The sequence below is a fragment of the Rhinopithecus roxellana genome, chromosome 16 (genome assembly GCF_007565055.1).
Source record: "Rhinopithecus roxellana isolate Shanxi Qingling chromosome 16, ASM756505v1, whole genome shotgun sequence".
Lineage (NCBI taxonomy): Eukaryota > Metazoa > Chordata > Mammalia > Primates > Cercopithecidae > Rhinopithecus > Rhinopithecus roxellana.
This window is the reverse complement of record NC_044564.1, coordinates 68845341-68867886: the sequence shown is the minus strand read 5'-3', so window position 1 is coordinate 68867886 and position 22546 is coordinate 68845341.

The following is a 22546-nucleotide window of genomic DNA, read 5'->3' as shown; positions in this document are numbered from 1 at the left end:
AAATTATGACAATAGTCAGCCAGTGGAAAGATTTAGACAGAGAGATATGACCAGACTTGTGTTTTAGAAGAATGGCTTTGGCAGCTGTATGAGCAAAGGGTTGTCAGGAAGGAAGAACAAATGCAGGGAGACAAGATAAGAAGCTGCTGCAATAGTCCAGGTAAGAGGTTATGGAGAATAATGCATCATTTCCCAAAACTTATTTGCATAGCATATTTGCTAAAAAAAAAAAAAAAGGAATAGTCTTATCTTGTCTAAGAGGCTTCCCAGCTGGAGTGAAAGTTGCCTCCGGATCAAGATCTTCCTGTTTGGAAGAACCACCAAAAGTCTGCAGCTTAGCTTACCTTGGGACTTACTCCCAGCCACTCCTTAAATCTGAACCTGACATCAGGTTCCAGCTTTTAGTTCTTGCCAATCACCTGGTTTATCAAAGCTTGCAGGGTCTGTGACTTGCCGCTTTGTTTTTCTACAGCATTTACAACTTCCTGGAGTCTGCTTGGAGCAACTGCTTTGCCTTGCCTTGCCTCGCCTTCCAATACTCAAGCTCTTCAGCAGCCTCGCTGAGGTTGCCTGCCTGCAGGTTGGTACACTAAGGTGATTTTGTACACCTAACCACTTTCTCAGTTTCACACCCCTGTTTGCTGAGAACGGTGACCCACTGGCCCATGCTGGTGCTCCCCTCTGATTTCCCCGACCGGAGCACTTCCTTAGACCTGCCTGTTCTCCTTTTCCTAGCTTCCACACCAGGTTTTACCACGTGTAAAATTCCACCTCCTAATCACTGGCTGCTCCTTTCTGCCTGGAACCTCTCATATTGCTGCAACTGTGACTGAGCCAAAAAATTGACAACAAAGACAAAAATCAAACTCTACCTGATGCTTTTTTTCAGGGGATTTCCAAGACTTCTTTATGCCTCCTCAGGCTTCCTTTGGGCTGAGTGATTCAGCTTTTCTCTAAACTTTTGCCCGAGAATAGATTTAGAGATCAACCATCCTGAAAATGACTGTACCCACACTTAACTCTCTCCTTCTCTCTTCCCACATTTAAGGGATGCTATAGAAAGGATGATTCAAGGTCTCTCACAGAACCAGGCCAGGCCAGAATCTGATTCTCCTCCAGTCATGACCATTATGGCTCCTGTTTCATTTCTGTCACGTGGCTTGAAGGCACTCCCCATCACAGGGCCATTCAGCCTTGTCCATTTCACCTTGTTATTCCATGCAGAGCACATGCTGTCCCAGGAGTGGTCCAGTTGGGAGGGGCTGGAGAGGTGCTAAGCCAAGAGGATCCAGGGAGAGCAGAGGCAGCTCAACAAGAAGGGGTGTTAAGGGCCTTGCTCAGAAGCAGCCTGGCTCCGAGGAGCACAGAGCGGTTTGGCTGGAAGGTAATGAACACTCTTTGTCCGGCAGCGTCTCCCAGATCCTGCTGCTGGGCTCTGCAGAGATGGAGCTGGTATGTTTCAGCCTCATGCCCTCCTCACTACCCCTGCAGTCCCTGGCTGTGGTCTGGTCCTTTGCCGGGCCAAACTATGTGATCTCTTTTGGTGAGCTGGCAGCCACACGCTATGAGCTGGACTCAACAGTATATGTCCCTGTTCCCTCGACTCATTATTTTACAACTAAACAATCAGCACATTTCTGTGAAAGCCTGTCTCCTCTTCTGAATTCTGAACTGCTATTCATTCAGGAACACATTTTAAGCTTTCTCATCCTAATGAATGTCAGATTACACGTTCAGGAAAAGAAAAAGGATGGCTCTGTAAAGGAACAGTTAGTTACGTCTAAGTGATGAAAGATGTGAATGCACTCTCAAAGTACTTGTTCTGAATTATTCCACTTCTGAGAGACTTATTTGACTGTTAAGACCCAAGCCAGCTCTAGAAACAGTTGAAGCCTCATGTTTCCGTCTGGCCTGGAGGACGCTGAGCTTACGGAATTCCGAGCCAACACAGAGACTTTTCTTTAGAATTGAGATGAGGAGAGTGTTTTTTGTGCTTTTCTTTTTTTTTGGTTTTTGGGTTTGTTTGTTTTTTCCTACAGACTTACGTTTCAGGAAAAAACAATCAGTGTCAGGCAATTGTTTTCAGGGAGTGTGGTCTTCTGTTTATTTTATGTTTTTAAAACTTCAGGTAAGAAGAGTAGACTAATCTCTAAAAAGGAAATCATGGTTGATAGAAACCACGTTGAAGGGAAAGGCTACTCTGTTTCTCTGAGTTCTTCTGACGGGTCTCACTTACTAGTCTCCTGTATGTGCATATATCCGACATGAGTATAGGTAGAAAAATGCAGTAAATACATCCTCCTAAAGTTCTGACCAACCTGGAAACAACATCTTCCTCCTTATCAGTCTTTTAGCTAAAAATTTATTGTATTGTAGAAGAGTTGAATCAGATCAAACTCATGATTTTTGAGTTTCAAAAATTTGTGAGTGTGTTTTTAAGTTTTACATTATTTCAAGCAGGGTAGAAATCAGAATTTCCAAGGTCAAGGTTTAAAAAATACCATGAAAACTTCAGGTAAGAAGAGTAGGCTAATCTCTAAGAAGGAATCACATTTGATAGAAAACCACGTTAAAGTTTAATTCTCTGAAGTTGTTTTCGAGATGGGACATTTAGGTAACATTTATGCTGCATTTTGGCAGGTTCTGAAATATTTGTATGTATGTACTCAAACTAATAATAATGATTTTTTGAAAGAGGAAGGGAGGGAGGCAGGCAGGGCAGGCAAGTAAGACACCTAAGTAAAAAGGGGTCCCTGGAGAACCTCCAACCAGCCTGTGCATGGGGAGAACAGGGTGAAAACAACTGCCTGCTGTTTGCAGAGGAAGGAGCCCAGCCTGTCCTGTTCCTGTGTGGGAACCTGGGATTCAATCTGTGAGATGAGGTCCTGTTAATAGGAACCCCTCTCTCACTTTGCTGCATTGCTTTTCCTTTTTCCTTTTCGCCTGATAAATTCCATCCCCCTCACACTTCAAAGTGTCTGTGAGCCTAATCTTTGTTGGTCGTGTGACAAGAACCCGGATTTTCCTACAACAAAGGGAGGGAGGGAAGGAGGGAGGGAAGGAAGGAAGAATGAGAAACTTTGTGGGGAACGTGGGATAAGCAGCCAGAAAAGCATTTTTTAATAATACTCATGGTTCTCCATTCCCCAGGTCTCTAACCTGAATGATGGAAAATGAGGGGAAAGGAGCAAGAGTGTTCAGAAGGTGATCAGTGGTCTCCCAGAGAGTAAAGAATTCAAATATTGTTTCTTTTCCTCGCCTCATTCTTTCCTGGTATCTCCAGGATTTGTAGTTGAATGAAGAAAGGATTTCATCCAGTTATCTCTTAAACTTTCCAGGAAACATATAAAAGCTGGCATCCTGTAGACTCCCACATTCACATAAGTAATTCTTACTTTGCCAGTCACCTACGAAAGAATGTCACTTACCACTACCCCCTCCTAGGTCACATCCATATTCCAAGCCATTGACTCTTCTTTTCACTTGTTCCCTGTTTCAGAGTCATCCATCCGGAGGGTTTATAGCAGTGGATGTCTTCCAACCTTTTCTTAGTATCACTTATAAACTCAAGATCCTTCTTATCTTCTTACCTTGAAAAATATGCTTAGCAGTAAAGTGGTTGCTCAGTACTTTTTTCTATCCAGAGTTCCTTATTTCCAAGCTCAAGATATTGTGATCACTTGCTGGTATTATTTGACATTTTATTGAAAATTTTCCTTTCAATAAACACTGGGCAACTATAGTAATGTTTATTACTGGGAAAATATGCTGTGCCCCTGATGCCTCCTTGATTTAATTTGATGTGATGTAGATGGGAGCACGCTGCATGGATGCTTCGATGTAGTGGACTAGAAAAACAGTGGACTAGAAAAAAATAATGGAATTAGGGAAACTATTGGGTTTATTTGTCATTTCAGTCTCCCCTGGATACTCAAAAACCTCTGTGGAATAAGAAAATTAACACTCTTATACATTGTCCACTGAAATCTAGCAGTATCTCCCAATGGAATGTGATAATCCAAGTATAAAACTTGTCTTAGAGAGTTTCATCTATATTGTTATTTTTACATGATTCCAGGTTGAACAGAAGAATGGTCACCCATGCCATATTTTCCCTGTATCAAAGACCTAAACACATGTTTTATTGTATTTTGTCCCTATGAGTCCTAGTCTAAAAAAAAAAAAAAAAAAAAAGGCAAAAAAGTTCAAATTAACAATCCCCTTTTATGGGTTCTGGAAAAATCAGGCACCACACATGTAAGGCAAATAATTAAAATTGCTAATCTACACAAAGCCACCCTGTACATTACAAATATTAACAGAAAACCATTCACCTACATAATACATGAATGTGTAAGTGTGTGTGTACATGTGAGTATAAATGTGGAGCACCACAAAAAAAAATCTTTAAAAGGAGAATAATTATAACAATATACTGGAACTCTTTGAAATTTTTTTTGCAAGAATTCTTTTACAAAAATTTTAAAAAAGTTTTTAAAGTAGCCATTTAGAGTACACAGACACTAAATTTGTCGATCTCCAAGGCTCACTTGAAGGACATTTTAAAGAGCGACATTCTATAGAAGGAAAATGTGGGCAGTGCCCTTTCTAATGGTCCACAGTGATATCGCTCTTTCCATGGTTAAAGAATTTTTACAAACATTAACTGACTAATCTTCACAACCATTCTGTAGGAGGCAAATATTATTAATGGTTTAATTTTACCAATGGGGAATATGAGTCCAGGAGAGATTAAGTGACATGCCAAACACCATAACAAGATAAAGTGCTAGAAAGAGGGTAAGGACACTGAAGAGTCTGAATTTCAGTCCTCACTGCAAATCACAAAAGCAAGATAAAATACCTGATAACGTATTTTTTGACAAATAGGATCTCATGAACCTGAAACTTGTCATGTGAGCAATTTTGAAATTGCCAATAATAAATGTCTATTTTAAATAAATCACATAATTTATCTCAAATGTCTGCTGAAATGAATCTCCTATTTAGTAAAAAATATATAATACAAAAATCAGAAATTAATATATGCCTAACACAATCAATTCTTATCATGCTGGGTATGGTGATAGCTCTGAATAGGCACAACCTATTGCCTCCTATGTAATAAACTGATGACATCCACAATTTTCAGGGATAAGATCCTGTCAGGTCATGTCCATTATAAGCTACAGAAACCTGTATCATGAGTGATCTCAAACTTCCAACTTAGTCTGGCCCGACTGGCTTTCCTTCATTTATTACTCCTCTTAGCCTGAGTCAGCTAAACTAAGCTGAACAAATGAGAAAATGAAGCAAGGACAGTAGGGGAGAGGAATAAGGAGATACAGGGTGAGAGGGAGAGAGATTTTTGAGATGATTGAGGCTGGTCAATATTTTGAAATATTATTTTATACATCTATCTGGGCTCTCCAGAGAAACAGAACCCATAGAAATATATACACATATACGGAGAGAGAGAGAGGCCAAGAAGCCCCATGTTCTGCAGTGGGCAAGCTGGAGGCCCAGCAGAGCTGATGGTACAGTTCCAGTCCAAGTCCACAGGCCTGAGAACCAGGAAAGCCAATGACTCAAGCTCTAGTCAAAGTCTGAATGCAAGGGCAGGAGAAGGTGGTAATGCAGAGCAAATTTTCTCTTATTCCACCTTTGCACTCTATTCAGGCCTTCGATGGATTGGATGCAGCCCACCCACATTTGGGGAGGGCAATCTGCTTTACTCAGTCGACCGCTGCAAATGTTAACCTCACCCTGAAGCACGTTTAGACACACCCAGAATAATGGTTAACTGAATATATGGGCATCCCACAGCCTAGTCAAGTTGACATATAAAATTAACTATCACTGTATCACTCTTCAAATTTTCCTCCTACCCCTGGCCTTTCTCCATTCGGGCAGCATTAGGCACCAAAGGAAAAAAGAGCTAATATTCAGCTTTTGAGATTTATGGATTTATTTTACAAATGCAGCTAATAATATGCAATGCTGACTGTGGGTAGGCACTGTTCTAAGTGCTTTATAAATATTGACTCATTAATTCCCATAACAGCTCCATGAGGTAAGCACTATTATCATCACCCCTGTTTTACACATAAAGGAACCAAGGCACAGACTCATGTCCAGGACCCTAAAACCAGTGCATGGTGGAGCCAGCATTCAAACCCAGCACACGGGGCGCCCAAGTCCATGCTCCGAACCACTACATGGTGATGCCTTGAAACTCACGGCAGAGAAAAGTTGGAGAGAAAGGTTTCAGAAAGACAAAAGTAGAAATCCTGAAAGACTCTGAGCATCAAGTGAATGCTATAGCAATAGATTTAGAAAAATGATGCTTGATGATCTAAGTGGAAGGTGTGTCATACCCCCAAAGAAATGCTGAATTTCCCAGGTAGTGTGGGGATCCAAACAAAGGGAGACTTGTACCTCATTTCCTTAGTGGAACCCGAGGGGGCAACAAGTCTCCGCTTGTTCTTTCTCTATACCTCCACCAGTCACAGGCAGAGAAAGTAAAGATGGGGCCTGCAGAGCAGAATGGGCACGGCATAGCTCCATCAAGTCTCCCAGAGCCCCAGAGCAGCACAAAAAGGCATCCAAATACTTCCTATGCTTCCCTGTCCTCTCACCCCAAAAGGGAAGCAAAAGACAAGCCTGGGGTGACCTCGAGCAGTCTAGCAGTCTTGCAAGTTGTATGAACTGGAAACATGAGTCCAGAGGAGAACAAGACCATCTTGAGGATACCAGCAAGGGTAGATCGCTATGCCCGGAAGCCAATAGGAGCCATCGCAAATAAACCAGAATTTCTGAGGACAAAGGTCCCCCCCGCGATAGACATCAAAGTATGATGACTTAAAGCCCCAGAATTTAGAGGCAACCCAGGGAGAAAAGGGTGGGGGAGAAAAACTCCAGAACAGAATTAATAAATAATTGACCGAAAGTAGCCTGAGTTGAATATGATTGAAATTAAGTTCAGTTAGAGAATAATGTTATATTTGTTTTTTGCACACGGATTTTGCAGTCTGAGACTTTTACCTGCTTGGCTATAAAGAAATAAAACTTGTTTACCTTTGCAAACAGTACTCTCTCTCTCTATGAAAGCCAAAAGAATAACTCCAAAAGTGTTTTGAGAAATAGGATCATTACTGAACTAAATATATGACTTCCCAAAGAGATTACTTTCCAGAGTAACACTCCTTTCTATAAGTGTCCATTCTGTTCGGTTTCTTGAAAACATTAGTCTCACTATTTCAAAATGGTATTCATACTACAAACCTGGTCCTTAAAATGACTGAAAGTAGTTTAGCAATGGTTGCTGTCCATTATTAATTCAGATAAAGTTGCAAGATTTGAGGCTAAGATGGAAAAGATTTAAGATTTTGTGAAGTCAGGATCTAATTTAGCTTTGAGTTTGGCTACTACTCAAGCCAAAGCTTTGAAGCTTTTCTACACGGTGAAACAACATTGTGATGAAGGATCAAAAGCTGAAAAGTTCAATGCAAATAAGGCTTGGTTCATGCATTTTAAAGGTAGTGATGCCTTATATAACATCAGGGTGCAAGATGAAGCAGCAGGTGCTGAGGTGGCAGTTCCAGAGAGCAGAAAGACTTTGTTTCTTGAAGGTAGTAAAAGGACTGACACTTTATCCCCTAAGGCCCATGCTAGCCACAGTGACATCTGTGATAGTAACAAGAAGGCAACAAAACTGATGTTGCTGAATCTATTTTCTGAACATTTATTAAATGATCCTGGGTCTCTCAAAAATATTCTCAAAATTGCTTATGATCAAGGAAAGATTTTTTTTTCTCAAATCCTTACTCTGATTAGATATTTTCTTAACTCCCAATTTGTTAAAGGTATTCTAATAAAGAAATTTTACCTGAGATCATTTCTTTAAGAAGCTGGGCTTCATGTTCTCAACCAGTATAACATGGCTTTGCTACTGATTCAAAACGAAAAAAAAAATCAGAATGGTTTGATTTAAATAATTTTTCTTACAGGAACTTCTAGCAGAAATATAACTCTCCGTAAGTGTAAAGAATATCTCTAGTGCTGTCACATGAAAACTCGATTAAAGGATCAATTTTTTTAGAAATACATATTTTCAGGAAAACAGGAATGGAAAACTTAGTTATTAAAACAGGTGCCATGAACCAGATATAATTGTGGATGTTTAAAGTTCTACAAATTGAATGAATTTGCCTTTGAAAAATTTGGATACTCTATATGATTTCAAACAGACTTATTAAGGAAAATACCAAGACACCCTCTTCAATACCTTCCCTATTATACCTTTCCTAAGCAATATCTGTGAGTTACTGAAGGTCTGTCAGCCTTCAATTTGATTTTATTAGCATTTGTTGCTTTAAATCAGACCTTTCACATTATTTATACAGGGTTTTTTAAATTCAATATTCAAAATGATAGAACATATACATTGAACCACAGATAGGGACATAATTCATTGCATGCCTTATAACACTTAAGTGGTTTATTAAACTTGTCTGCTCTTATATTGGATAAATTCTATCCTTGACATCAAGATGTGTGTGTGAAACATTTATCATGTTTAGAATTCCTCTAAGTTACACAAACTACTTCATCAGGGAATTGCTTAGAGTACCATCCAGAAGTTAAATACACCAAGTATCCAAATATTTCTCTTAAATATGAGTTAGACCTAGACTACCACGTAGAATTATTTTAGTGGTCTCAGTTCCATCCCCAGTGGACAGTAGTACATAGCAAGGTAAACCACCCCACATAATTTGGCGCTGTTTAGAACCCGCAGCCTCTGATCAGGAGGAGCCTCCCCATGTGCCCAAGGAGACTGAATGGCCTCTTATTAGAAGAAGCACAGTCTTTCAGGCCAGGCTGAGGTTGGAAACTATGGGAGGATGGGGCTGCAGCTCTTGGCTCCCTTTCTGGCTTGGGGAAGGTGGAGGTCTTCTTGGGGCGGAGCTACTCACATCGCAAATGGAGAGCAGGTTATTGAAGGAGAATGAAATGAAAGAGATTTTGTCAGCATAATGTAAGGAAGTTTATCATTTGGGGGAACAGAAATGCCAAACTTCATTTCCGTTTAGGTAACACAGGAACTAGAACTAGAGAAGAAGGAAATAAAACGCCGTAACCCAGAAAGCTGGAACTCAGTTTAGTTAGAATATTGATAAACACATGACTTGTTTATCGTGTATCGTCTATGGACTCCCACAGAGGTGCTACACTTACTTAGAAGAAACACACACATGCTTCTTTTTAATAAAACAAAGAGCTAGGTAATTGCTGCAGAGGAGGTAAAGTTTTTGCCTGAGATTATTAATCAGAAAAAAGATTTTCTACTGGGAAACAGGATAGTAAAACAAAAAGATCATGCGACCAGTCAGATTTGGAACCAGTCACACCTGGGTTTGAACTCCAGACTTTGGGCAAGAAACCTGAATCTCAAATTCTTTGATTGTAGCATGGGGTCGATGTTACCCAGCTCAAAGGGCTTCTGTGAGATGAAATAAGTGAATGCATAGGACCTGACACACTGCCTGACGCAGAGAAAATAATTGAAATATTAGGTCCATTCTCTGTACCAGGGCTCGAAATCAGGGGTTTGGTAAATTGAAACAAAGACTAATATGTTATTATTTTCACTAACCTCTAACTAAAAAGTCACATTTCTTAAATAATACATGTAAGCAACATTAGCATATACAGTAGCTATGATATTGACACTAATAGAAATCACAGATATTTTCATAACACAACACAGCTAGTATAGATATTTTTAAAGGCCGGGCGCGGTGGCTCAAGCCTGTAATCCCAGCACTTTGGGAGGCCGAGACGGGTGAATCACGAGGTCAGGAGATCGAGACCATCCTGGCTAACACGGTGAAACCCCGTCTCTACTTAAAAAAAAAATACAAAAAAACTAGCCGGGCGAAGTGGCGGGCGCCTGTAGTCCCAGCTACTCGGGAGGCTGAGGCAGGAGAATGGCATAAACCTGGGAGGCGGAGTTTGCAGTGAGCTGAGATCCGGCCACTGCACTCCAGCCTGGGCGACAGAGCGAGACTCCGTCTCAAAAATAAATAAATAAATAAATAAATAAATAAATAAAGATATTTTTTAAATATTGTTTAGACTCATCACTACTTTGAAATTATGGTAGTTATTAGACCTGCTGCTAGATCTTGTTATTCAATGCATTAATAAGAAAGCACATTACTGTACAAAATTATTTTTCAACATTTTGATGGCTATATTCTGTAATTGATTTCCTTTGCAATATTATGTGTTTTTTAAATTCTTCATAAACATGCTTTAAATGGGAATTGAAAACATTGAGAAGAGGACTAGAGACTTCAACAAACTGCCACATGGGTTTGCTCTACCCTCTGCGAGTGGTGTAATATTCAGCCATTATGAAATAGATGAAGGCCCTATTGATTGGGACTGTGAATAGATTGGGACCATTTTTCAGACGGGTCTAATTTGGGTTGTTTTCTGCAAATATGATCAGTTTTGGACTTGTAGGTGATTTTGGTTCATATTCAGCTGTTGCTCATTTAATGAGATTTTTACTTGAAATGTGGAATGAAAGTGAACACTTGAACATTTTATCTTTTCTTGACCTCAAAAAGTAATATGAAAAAAAAGGAGATATGTCCAGATCCCTGAAAGTCATTTTCATATGCACATGCCCCAAGGATCTTAGCGAGTCATTAGGATTTTAGGACACTAAGCTATTGGCTTTATTTGTGGCAAAGGTACTGTGAAATAAGATAAGAATCGGCAGCTTGTAAATCTTGTCTCCCTGCAGTTAAAAATAAAAACAGGCCGGGCGCCGTGGCTCAAGCCTGTAATCCCAGCACTTTGGGAGGCCGAGACGGGTGGATCACGAGGTCAGGAGATCGAGACCATCCTGGCTAACACGGTGAAACCCCGTCTCTACTAAAAATACAAAACTGGCCGGGCGAGGTGGCGGGCGCCTTGTAGTCCCAGCTACTCAGGAGGCTGAGGCAGGAGAATGGCATAAACCCGGGAGGCGGAGCTTGCAGTGAGCTGAGATCTGGCCACTGCACTCCAGTTGACTCTGCCTCAAAAAAATAAAAAAATAAAATAAAATAAAATAAAAACAGATTCAACCATCATCTGGTTAATATTTCCTTACATTTCGCTAGTTCTCAAACATGCCAAAATATGCCTACTTGCAACGGCTGGAAAATTATACTGCGACTAAAATTATATTTCTTAGCTTCCTATGGAGTGCTTTTGCTCTGCGAGCTCAGGAATAATCTAACCAGTGTTTTCTGTTTTTGTTTCATTTTGTTTTTAATTTGTGACAATAATCCAATGAGAAATGTCACCAGGTTTTGTTATAGGGCAAAATACACTTTATAATATGACTTTTCTTTAATATATACCAGAAGCATATTTCTTATTCTAATATGTGGGCAAAGTACATTTTAACAAGATAGCAGCATAAAAATAATAATTTGCCAATAATTTGGCAATAATTTGGCAAAAATAATAATGTGGCATATGTAAGTCTGAATCTTGATTTTATTTATTTATTTATTTATTTAGGTTTGGTACAATTTAAAGACAGACTTTTTACTCCCTATAAATGAATTAGACAGGATCACATTTGTCAACATTCTCCTTATAACAGCATTCATTTCAAAGGAAGAGGATAGAATTTGACTAATGTTGAGTGCAAACTATTTTTAAATGGTGCCTATTTACCAAAAATGTTGTTTAAAGTGTTGTTGAGATAAATGTGCCATTGACTGCATAGCTGTACTCCTTTTGCAAGGTATTTCTCAGGCGGGTAGATTTTTTTTTAACATAGATGAACTTTCTCTCATCTCCTTTCTATTGTTGCTAGAATGCTTGCTCTGAGTTGTAGGCAAGTAGATTCCCACACAATGTATTTCCTACTCTGGCTTTCAATGTAGCCTTTTTGTTCAACTTGTTCTAATATTTATTCTATAATTTATTTAACAAAAATCACTTCATGTTCAGAGAAACATTCTGATAGTTCAGATGGAGTCCTCTCTGTCTGGAATTAGCATAATAGAGGTTGGACAAAATTTCCTTTCTTACTCAAGTGTTCTAACTAATGGAGACCAGAAGTTCTAGAGGTCCAGCTTCTGCAAAAATTTGATCCTTTTCTTGCCAACTGAAATATGACCAGAAATGATCTACAGAGTTCAATTTCGCCTGTGCTCTGTGTTCATTCATTGAGTGATTGATTCATTCACTGAACATCAAATAAGCATTTACCACACCTGGATGAACACGCATACTGACTGTAGCTCCATTTATTGAGGAGACATTCCCTCTTCCTTGTCTTTGAAGAACACCACTGAATGTGGCTATAATGCAGCTACCAATCATTTCTGGTTTGCACCCACATACTGAGTCAGCTCTTCTGTAAACCAAACTATGGCTTTCTCCTCTTCCTTCAGCTGGTTGTACAGGAACTCTCCCCTACCCCCATACAGCCATAGGAGTGAGTAGGCGAGAGGGTTACTATAACTGTGGTGAATGACAAGGGATCTGGGCTACCTGCCTGTGCAGCCCATCCAGGCTGTACCATTTCCACCTTAAAATGGACAACTGGCTGCAGCTAGGCCAATCTCAGTAGAAAAAGCCTCAGACCTTAGAAAAGTTTTAAGACAGTTACAGTCAAGCTGATGTGAATCCTCAAGCTTTAACAAGTAACCCGTAAAAGAAGTTGTGTATGCTGTAGAAATAGATTTGCTTTGGCATCGCATTGTGCTCATCCACTGGCTGCGAGCAATGCTTGGGACATCTTGTGGCTAACGTGGGGGTAGTTCCAGAAGGGAAGCAATGGGCTATCCATCAGTTATGGTCCCCTTAACAGGGGTTCTGCATGATGCATTCTGCTGGCTGCTACATCATCAAATTGTGTTCCTTTCCTTCAGAGCACTCAGCCACTGTCACCTTTGCTGGATTGTAAACTTCATGAGAGCACAGGCTGCTTTACTCACCATTTGACTTTCAGCATCTAGCACAGTGCCTGGTACATATTAATCCTTAACTATTTTTTCATGAATGTTGAAGTGATGTGCTACTCCAAAACACAACCTTTGTAACTTTTCTTAAAAAAACAAGAAAGAAGATATTCCATTACCCTAAACTGAAGGCATTGCCATCAACATTACAGAGTATCTTGGGCATAGCAACCTGTAAAGTGTGTGTGCTCACCCACAAGCCACATTCAAGCCAACAGTGAACAGAGGCTTGTCTCCAGAGCTCCCAGCTGACGTCCTTTTGCAGGCTCCCCCTTGAAAATAACCCCTTCTTCCTTCCTATATTCTTCTTAATCTCATTTCTGTAGTTTGTTGAAAGAAAGAATCTGTTGTTCAATTACACTAGGAAGTGAATTACAACAAAGCAAAAATGAAAATTTAAGCTAATGGAATGAAAGCTCTACAATAGAATTTTCTGACATGGTAGCGGTATGAGGGTAGAAACAGACATGTACTTAGAGAGGGAGCAAAACTCTGCTATTGTACCCAATTACTGCCTATTTTACCTGTGATAAGGCTCTGCATTCCCACAGTAGGCTGTAAATTCATCAGTCTAATCACATTTTCTGGACTAAGACAGAAACTTTCAAAACAGAAAAGGAATCCTGTGGAATACATACCTTAACAATAAGCAGAGATCCACATTTTTAAAATGCTTATGGAAACGAAGCAAGACCAAGAGCTGTAGGATATCACCCTGAATCTGCTGACCAAGCTCAGTTTTAAACAAGTTCCTTGCCTAGACTGCTATGATCTCTGACCAGTGCCCAGCAACAAGAAACCCACAATATATGTCATCTATTGTAGAGTTTACAGTGAAAACGCATGCCCAGGCAAAAATTATTATTTGTATCTCTGTCTATGCATATAATGTGTTGTGTTGTATTTGTTTATGGCTCTATTTCTCTCAAAGGCAGAAACTTTTAAGGCAGAAACTTGACTTACTCTTTTCTGCCCTCAGCGTCTAGGCTAGTGCCTGGCATACAAGGGGTGCTTAGCAGTATTTGTCAAATAAGTAAATGATTGAATAAAAGATTACTATAGAGAAAGATATCTCAGACCAGGTCCCCAGTCCAAAGTACAGTTGTCCAATGTATCAGAATTGTGTAAAGAGTTAATTCAGATTTCCTTGACCCTACCAGACTACATAATTCATTACCCAACTCTCCCCTTCGTTTTCTACTTGGTAGAGTTGGCTTTGGTGTTAGGTAATACATATGTAATAAAAACTCTAATTACCAGTTAGATTCATCTGCTTATTATGATACTAGTCTTTTATTAAAACTAGATTTCGCTCCACCATGCTCTTGGCTATAAAATAGAGCTCTTTTACTTTCTACCAATTCTATTGGCACTCCTTTTTAATTCAAATACTGCTCTGGGATCAACAATGCAATAAGACATAATTATGTTTTAAGATCCATGAATTGGTTGTGAAAATGCAGGTATTTTCTCTCTAGGTAGTTTGCTCCAGGAAATACACTGAGAAGTATATTTTTATCTTGATGTATGGGGATTTACATAGGAACATACCCCTTAGAGTTGGAAGTAGTATTTTGCAGAAAGGCTGGAACAAATACCACCCATCACCACTTTATTATGTTCACAATGTACTCCATTATCATCAGTATGTGAGTATAAATCCTCATAAGAAAGCTCCCAGTATTAAAAACCATAATTATAACATGTATTTATTCCAAACATATGTACCACCATTTCAAACTACCCACCAGCTGAATATATTTTGCAGCTTTCAAAATTTGACTGGCGCAAAGATGGCTTTTATAAATGTGATTTATGACAATTTAGGTGCCGAAAACCATCGTAATTACAAGTACTGTAAATGTTTTCTCTCTGCTTAAGTAGCCTCGCTGAGGAGGACAGCGTTCATTTCCTGTGGGCTGGGCCTTTTGGCTCCAGCCTTCTCTGCAGCCAACAGGCTGCTCTGCTCCCAGCTCTGTTTCACCAGTAAAAGATTAACAAAAACTTTTCAGCGCTCAGTTTTCTTTTCCCTCTGGGGCTATCCATTTTCCCATCTCCAAAGAGGGCAGCCTCTCCTAACATATGTTGGAAATTGTTGTTCAACTTCACAGAGTATACAAACACAAGACTTTTCTCCGTCCGTGGTGCCAGAGCAGACGTTTCAATGGAATATTTCATTATAATGCAGAGCCTATGTGCCAGAAAAGAGGCTTTTCAAATGAACTTCATAAGCTTAATTTTTTTTTTTTTTTACCATGTGGTATCTGGGGTTTCTATAAAGCACAAGAGACTTGACTTTTGGTATAAAAAACTTTAAACTTTTAACGTACCTGGATTTGAACCGGATAATAAATTGTCAAGTAATGACTCTTTGCCAAATGTTAATAAGTTTCATGAAAAGTAAAATCAGAGAGTCGTGGAAAGGCTGTGATACTCTGCACCTTCCTAGCACCTTCCATCTCGTTATTTTAAGACCTCTCTCTTCTGTCTCTCTCAGTGCACCAATGGGCAGTCAAGCCACAACAAAGGTCAAGTGACTCACCCAAGGTTACAAAGAGAATTAGTGGCAGGACTGATGAGATACCCAGGATTCCTAATTCCCAGTTCAGTGCTGTAGTTTAAAAGGCCCCCATATACCCCTCTTGTAAATTATTCTGTCATCAGCACTTTTCTTATTATTCTTTGTTTCTGGCAGTTATAAATTCAGAGGTTTAGAAAATGACTTTGTGACAAAATTTGGCCAACAAAATCTCTAGCTTACAGTCAATCATTTCCAAAAGACAGTTTGAAAATCTGTAGTTCAGCTACTTTGGGGGTATAGATATGCCTAATCCAAAGTTCATGCATCTTGGTATGTCTTTGAATTTGAAAGGATGACTACACACAGGATTTATTAAGTTGTGTGTTAATTACTGAGTTTTGGTCTTTTTACTAAATCAACATAAAAGGAGAAGTTGAATTTAAAAAATTTTAAACTCTAATTGCTACAAAAATAACTTTTGCTTGATTTATACACTCCTAAGTTACAGTATAAATGATTATAAAAAAAAATTTGCAAATAGGCTTTCTGTAGAGACTCACCATATAGCTGAAATTTACAGAAGAACATGACTTGAAATGTGCTGGAGTACCAGGCTTTTCTCTTTAACCAGCTTCCAGAGCTCTCATGCCTGCTCAGCCAGCTCTGTGAATCACATCTTGGCCACCAGTGAGACGACTCCTAAGTATTTCTTACAGGCAGTGTCTTCACATCCTATTACACTATAGCATTTTACTATACAAATATTTCTTTGTATTTACTTAGCTGTCTAAAAGACCATTTCTCCAAAGTCAATAGAGAGGCAGGAACAACACAGAAAATAACAGCCACTGGAAAAAAAGAGCAACCACAACATTTTGTCAAATAGAAAATCAAAACAGAATGTAAGGCTACATCCAGCAATTTACAATTCCTTGAAGGAGCGTTTCTTGCAATAAGTAATTCATAGATGATGCAAATCACACCCCTTCTGATTTTTGCTGTTGCCTTTATATTAAATTTCAGATGTAACAAGCTTGCTGGGTTGAACCCAAATGTAAAGGTCCATGTGGTTCCTTTCTCCCTTCTTCCTTTGACTTTTTATACTCTCAGAAATTTTAACAATGTATATACATTGCTTTTATTGTACAATTATCTCTATTTAAAAACATAGATACAAATATTAGATATTATCATGAATATATATCAAATAAAGATTGTAATTTTAGTGTAGAGGAGATTGTTGGACTGAAAATGTTTCCAACCAACAAATTCATACTTCTTTCATACATTCTCTTTAGAGAGAACAAATATTAACCATAATTTTTTCCTTTTTTTTTTTTTTTTTTTTAACCAGCGTCTCACTCTGTCACCCAGGCTGGAGTGCAGTGGTGCAACCTCGGCTCACTGCAAGCTCCGCCTCCCAGATTCAAGCAATTCTCCTGACTCAGCCTCCCAAGTACCGGAGACTACAGGTGCCCGCCACCACACCGGGCTAATTTTTGATATTTTTAGAACAGACGGGGTTTCACCGTGTTAGCCAGGATGGTCTCAATCTCCTGACCTTGTGATCCACCCGCCTCAGCCTCCCAAAGTGCTGGGATCACAGGCGTGAGCCACCATACCCAGCCGTAATTTTTCAGTATTATGTTCAGTAAGCCACAGTGAACATTGATAGGGGCTTACTCCCTTATAGAATATAAGTTCAGTGACTATTCTAGTTCATACATCACCATTAAGCCATTTCACATTATTTGCTTATGTATTATGCACTTGAATTCCAGTTTCTTTGATTTGTAACGAAGAGGTGAAACATTAAACTTCTTAAAATTACATTTTTCTCCTTGCAAACTTGAGATAGTAATTCTCACAGGCTAAGTACAAACTTAACACTTTCCAAAGAATTCCACACTGTCTAGGAAAGAGGTCTGAAGTGAATATAAGAAAGGATGTAAATAAACTTAACAGGTTTCATATAAGTAAAATAAGAATAAAAGGGAATATATATTAACTTAAAGAATATTTCCTCCAAAAATCTATAGAGAGGAGCAACACAGAAAATAACCACTGAATTAAAAGTGATCACAAGTACGCTGTCATATAGAAAATTAAAATAGCATGTAGTCTGATTATAATATGCAATTTGCAATTCCTTAAAATATATACTCACTTTTATACTTACATGCACACACACACACTCACACACATACCCACTAATCTGGAAATACTCTTTCACATTACTATTTAGAAAGGAAATGCTCAAATATAGGGTCACTATTCACCTAGGGGTAGGAGAACCCCTGAGAAACGTGGAAGAGATCATGCAGAGTGTCCTTTTTTTGCCATTTCCACCCTTACTCTCCTCATCAAGTTCATTCCTCTCTGTCAGCCAAATCCTCCCACTGCATTAGGGCTCTGGACACCTCTTCTCTTCATCTTTTCCATCCCCATTTGTCCTCACCTACTGTATCAGGATGATCACAGCACAAGTCATAGTCAATGCCTGCATGTTAAGCAAGGCATATTTGCTAACAAAAGATACTCCCTGACTCCATGAAATTTGTGAGTTTCTTACTCAGAGTCCCTGGAGTCCCCCTTGTCAATACCTACTGTACGTCTGCCTAGACTTCCCTACACTTTGTCCCTACAAATTTGAAGTCTACCCCTAGCAAGCATATGGTATAGCATGGCTTCCTCATGGTTCTCAATCAGCTGGGCAGGAGGAAAACACCAGACACAACCTGAGCCGGTCAAATTTCCTTCCCAGAGAAAGTGGAACTGAAAACAGGATAAAAACAGTTAGGTTCTTCCCATACGGCTTCACCTGTGCCACAGCACTGGAGAGTTAGTTGTAAAGGCCATTGCTCTAACATGTGGATTGTAAAAAAGAGAAAGCCAGTAGTGAAACAGATGCTCAGAAAGAAGCAGAGATCAGAAGAGGAGAGAGTCCTGATGGTCTTTCCAGGCCTTGGTTCCAGAAATGTCTGGCCTAGCTGCATTTCTGCTCTTGGATTCTGTGAGCCACCTTCACATGATTTCTAACAAATTCCTCCTTATTTGCTAAAACTAGCTCAAGATACTTTACAGAGTTTTTTCTTTTTTTGAAACCACAAGTAGCCTAAACCACACCCCTGAACTGAGAGAGGGATTTATTCTACTGTCTTACGATCAACATCTAATTAGTGGCTGAAATGTCCAGCTCGCCAAACATCATGAGTTTGGCTAATACTGGAAATGCAACAATATTTCTAAGTCTATGCATTTCCTGATGACTGTCAGATATAGCTTGGTGGGAGACAGCTACAAGTCTCAGAGCATATTTCAGAGGAAGGGTCACTATGACTAAGTTAACCAGGATGGTTGCATGGAAGTCGGAATCCACTAAGGAGCGTGTACCAACTCACCTGCCAAATCAGCCAGCCCTGTAAAGGGATGACACCGGAGTGTCAGACCCATACCTAGCCATTATTGGCAGTAAGAAAAAAATTATTTTGAAAAGAAAAATAAATAAATAAATATGACTAAGTAAGCAGTTCCTTTTGATGTGTTCTTATCTTCTTTTGCTGGCAAAAAGTAGAACGTCAATAAATGTCTGTCAAATGTACAACTAAGAAACAGATTCTTCAAGTGTGTTGGGATTACTAGGAAAAGTTAAGCAAAAGAGACTGGAAAAACATTTGTTATAGGAAGATGTTAGGAACTGCTTCAGTTGAAAGCGTTATGGGGTAAGGTAATTTGAGACTGATTTTAAAAATGGGCCAGACTGATAGAACTTCTTAAGGAATTGAAAATTCCCTAAGAATGAACATTTGTGTAAAAATAGTATTGCATATTTTTCACTTTATTTTATTTCAACATAGCATTAATATTTTAGTATTATTCATATTATTTGAGATGGTATTTCTAGTGAGTCATATCTGTAACTTGCTAGTAGAGATGAAGGAAAAGCGTTGCTTAATAAAAATTCATAATGCCACCATTGCTAGAAACTCATCTATTCCTTACTATTAGGGGAGGTGTGTCTAAAATTATTAGTCTTATAGATTGTTTTGTTAAACATATACAGTTACTTCCATGCCATAGTAACTTCAAAGTAGTATTGCCAAATTAAGCAGTCATAGGTGTACAATTTAGGGAAATTAGATTTAAAAACGGACTTCATATACATCTAGCCTCAAATTCTAATTTGACAAGTGGACCCTGAGAGGTTAATAATAGTTTCAGCTCATCCAAAGTTCAAACTCAGTTTTCCCAGTTTCCCACCTACTATATATTTTATATTCTTTAAGACTTCCTCTATGATTATAATTTAAGCCCCTTTTCTAAAAGTTTTCAAAGCTAACCTGCTGGTTTTAGTAATCCAAAAAATTTTCATATTATTTTTAATGATATTTTAGCCACTATTTTTGCAAGTTTTTTTAATTGGCAGAAAAACAATTCAAAACAAAGAGTGAATGCACAGATGAATTCATAGATGGCTCTGCAGCAGTTCGCAATAGTGTGTGTGTGTGTAGGTGGGGAGGGTGGAGGACAGTGGTCGGGAGAAGACAGAGAGAGAGATTAGTATCAGCCAAGTGGAAATGTCATAGTTCTCAGCTTCCTCATTCATTGGTTAACATGGTTATTAAATGCCAGCAATGTTGACACATTGACACTTTCTTCAACAAACTTAGAGTCTAAGTAGAGAAGGCCTATGATAAAAAAGGAAAACAAATAACTGGATATAAAGATAAATATTCAGAAAATTGTTTGCTGGTTTTGAATCCTCAACAGGATGATATTGAGAATAAATGGGAGACCGACTGAGACATCATCAAAAGAAATCATACAAATATATTTACAAATGGTGTAAGAGCTAAGAGGGCCACATACAAGGTCTTGTGAAAGCACTTGACCTAGTCTGAGGCATCAGACAACTCTTCCTTGCAGGAAGCACTATTTTAAATCCATTCCAAAGGATGAAAAGGAGTTGGCCAGGTGGAGGGAATGGATGGAGGAGAACTCCATACCCATCCTAAGCTTAGAAGACATGAAGTGCATCCAACACCTAGGCAAAAGCCAGGCAGTGGAGAACAGGAGAACCATAAGGAGCCACATGGGCAGACAAGATGAGGTGAGACTCACCTCATATGGGGTCTTAAGGAGGGAGAGACCTCTGTTACTGACGGAGTTAATCACATGGGCTCTGTATCAGTTTTCTATGCTACATGACAAATTACCTCAGACTTGGTGTCTTAAAACAATAACCATTTTTTAACTCACATTTCTGTAGGTCTGACCAGGCACTGTAGCTCACACCTGTAATTCCAACTACTTGGGAAGCTGAAGCAGAAGGATTGCTTGAGGTCAGGAGTTTGAGACTAGCCTGGGCAATATAGCGAGACCTCATGTCTAAAAAAAAAATTTTTTCTTTTTTCGAGACGGAGTCTCGCTCTGTCGCCAGGCTGGAGTGCAGTGGCACGATCTTGGCTCACTGCAAGCTCTGCTTCCCTGGTTCAAGCGATTCTGCTGGCTCAGACCCCCAAGTAGCTAGGGCTACAGGTGTGTGCCACCACACCCAGCTAATTTTTATATTTTCTCTAGAAACAGGGTTTCACCATGTTGGCCAAGATAGTCTCAATCTCTTGACCTCATGATCTGCCTGCCTCTACCTCCCAAAGTATTGGGATTATAGGTGTGAACCACCATACCTGGAGTAAAAAATTTTTTTAATTAGCCATATATGGTGACACACATCTGTAGTCCCAGCTACTCTGAAAGCTGAGAAGGGAGTTCACAAATACTGGACGCCCAGGAGCTCCAGGCTGGAGTAAGCTATGATCATGTTACTGCACTCAACCTGGGTGACAGAGTGAGACTCTGTTTCTAAAAATCAGTCAATCAATCAATCCAGCATGGCTCAACTGGGTTCTTCTACTCAAGGTCTGACAAGACCAGAGTGAAGGTGTCAGCTGGGAAGTGCTGGGGAAGAATTTCCTCCAAGTTCTTTCAGGTTGAAGGCAGAATCTGCCTCCTTGGGGTTGTAGGTCTGAGGTCTCTGTTTCCATGCTGTCTGTCAGCTGGATGTTACCATTAGTTCTTCCAGGCCATTGACATTTCTTCCCATGTGCCTTCCTTCATCTTTAGAGCAGCAATCCACAAAGTCCTTCTGCCTCGCTGAATCTCTGTGACTTCTGCCAACAGCCAAAGAAAATTCTCAGCCTTGAAAGGGCTTGTGTGATTAGGTTCATCCCACTCAGGTAATTCTCTCTTAAGGTTAACTAATTAGAAACTTAAATTACATTTGCAAAATTTATTTGGCCATGTAACATATCATAATCATGGGAATAACACCAGGGAACAAAGGTCACATGGGCCATCTAAAATTCTGTCTACCACAGGCTCTAGAGATAAACCAAGGCTTCAGATTCTGACAGCACTATTAACCATCTCTGGAATTTGGGCATGTTAAGTAGATGTCCTCATCAATAAAATAATAAAATTATAAAGCTCCTTCATAAGCTTGCTGCATTAAATGAAATAATGTTTATAGAATGCTCAATAGAGCACTTGACTAGTTCAGAGCTCAGTAAATGTTAAGTATTATTTTGAAAAGAAATTTGAACCCTGTTCTATGAACAAAAAGCGGGGCGGTTGCATTAGCTTTTGTATTAAATTAAGAGATGGAGTAAGGCTATTGAAGGAATAATAAAGATAGGATACAAATAACTAAATCCCAAAAAACTACCACCCCCAAGTTAGTTTTAAAATATTGCATTCCTACCCTTTAGTAAATTTTAAACATAAATGTAATTTACATTTTGAGCTAAGTGTGTGAAAGTCTTTCCAGCATTATATGTCTTATGCATGACTAACAAGAAGCAGTATGCATAATGGTCAAAATTAAGTGTCCTGTATCAGATTTCCTAGGTTTCCATCTCCCCATTACCCCTATCAAGTAGGAAACCTTAGGCAAGTTACTTGGCTTCTCCATGCCTCAACTTTCTCA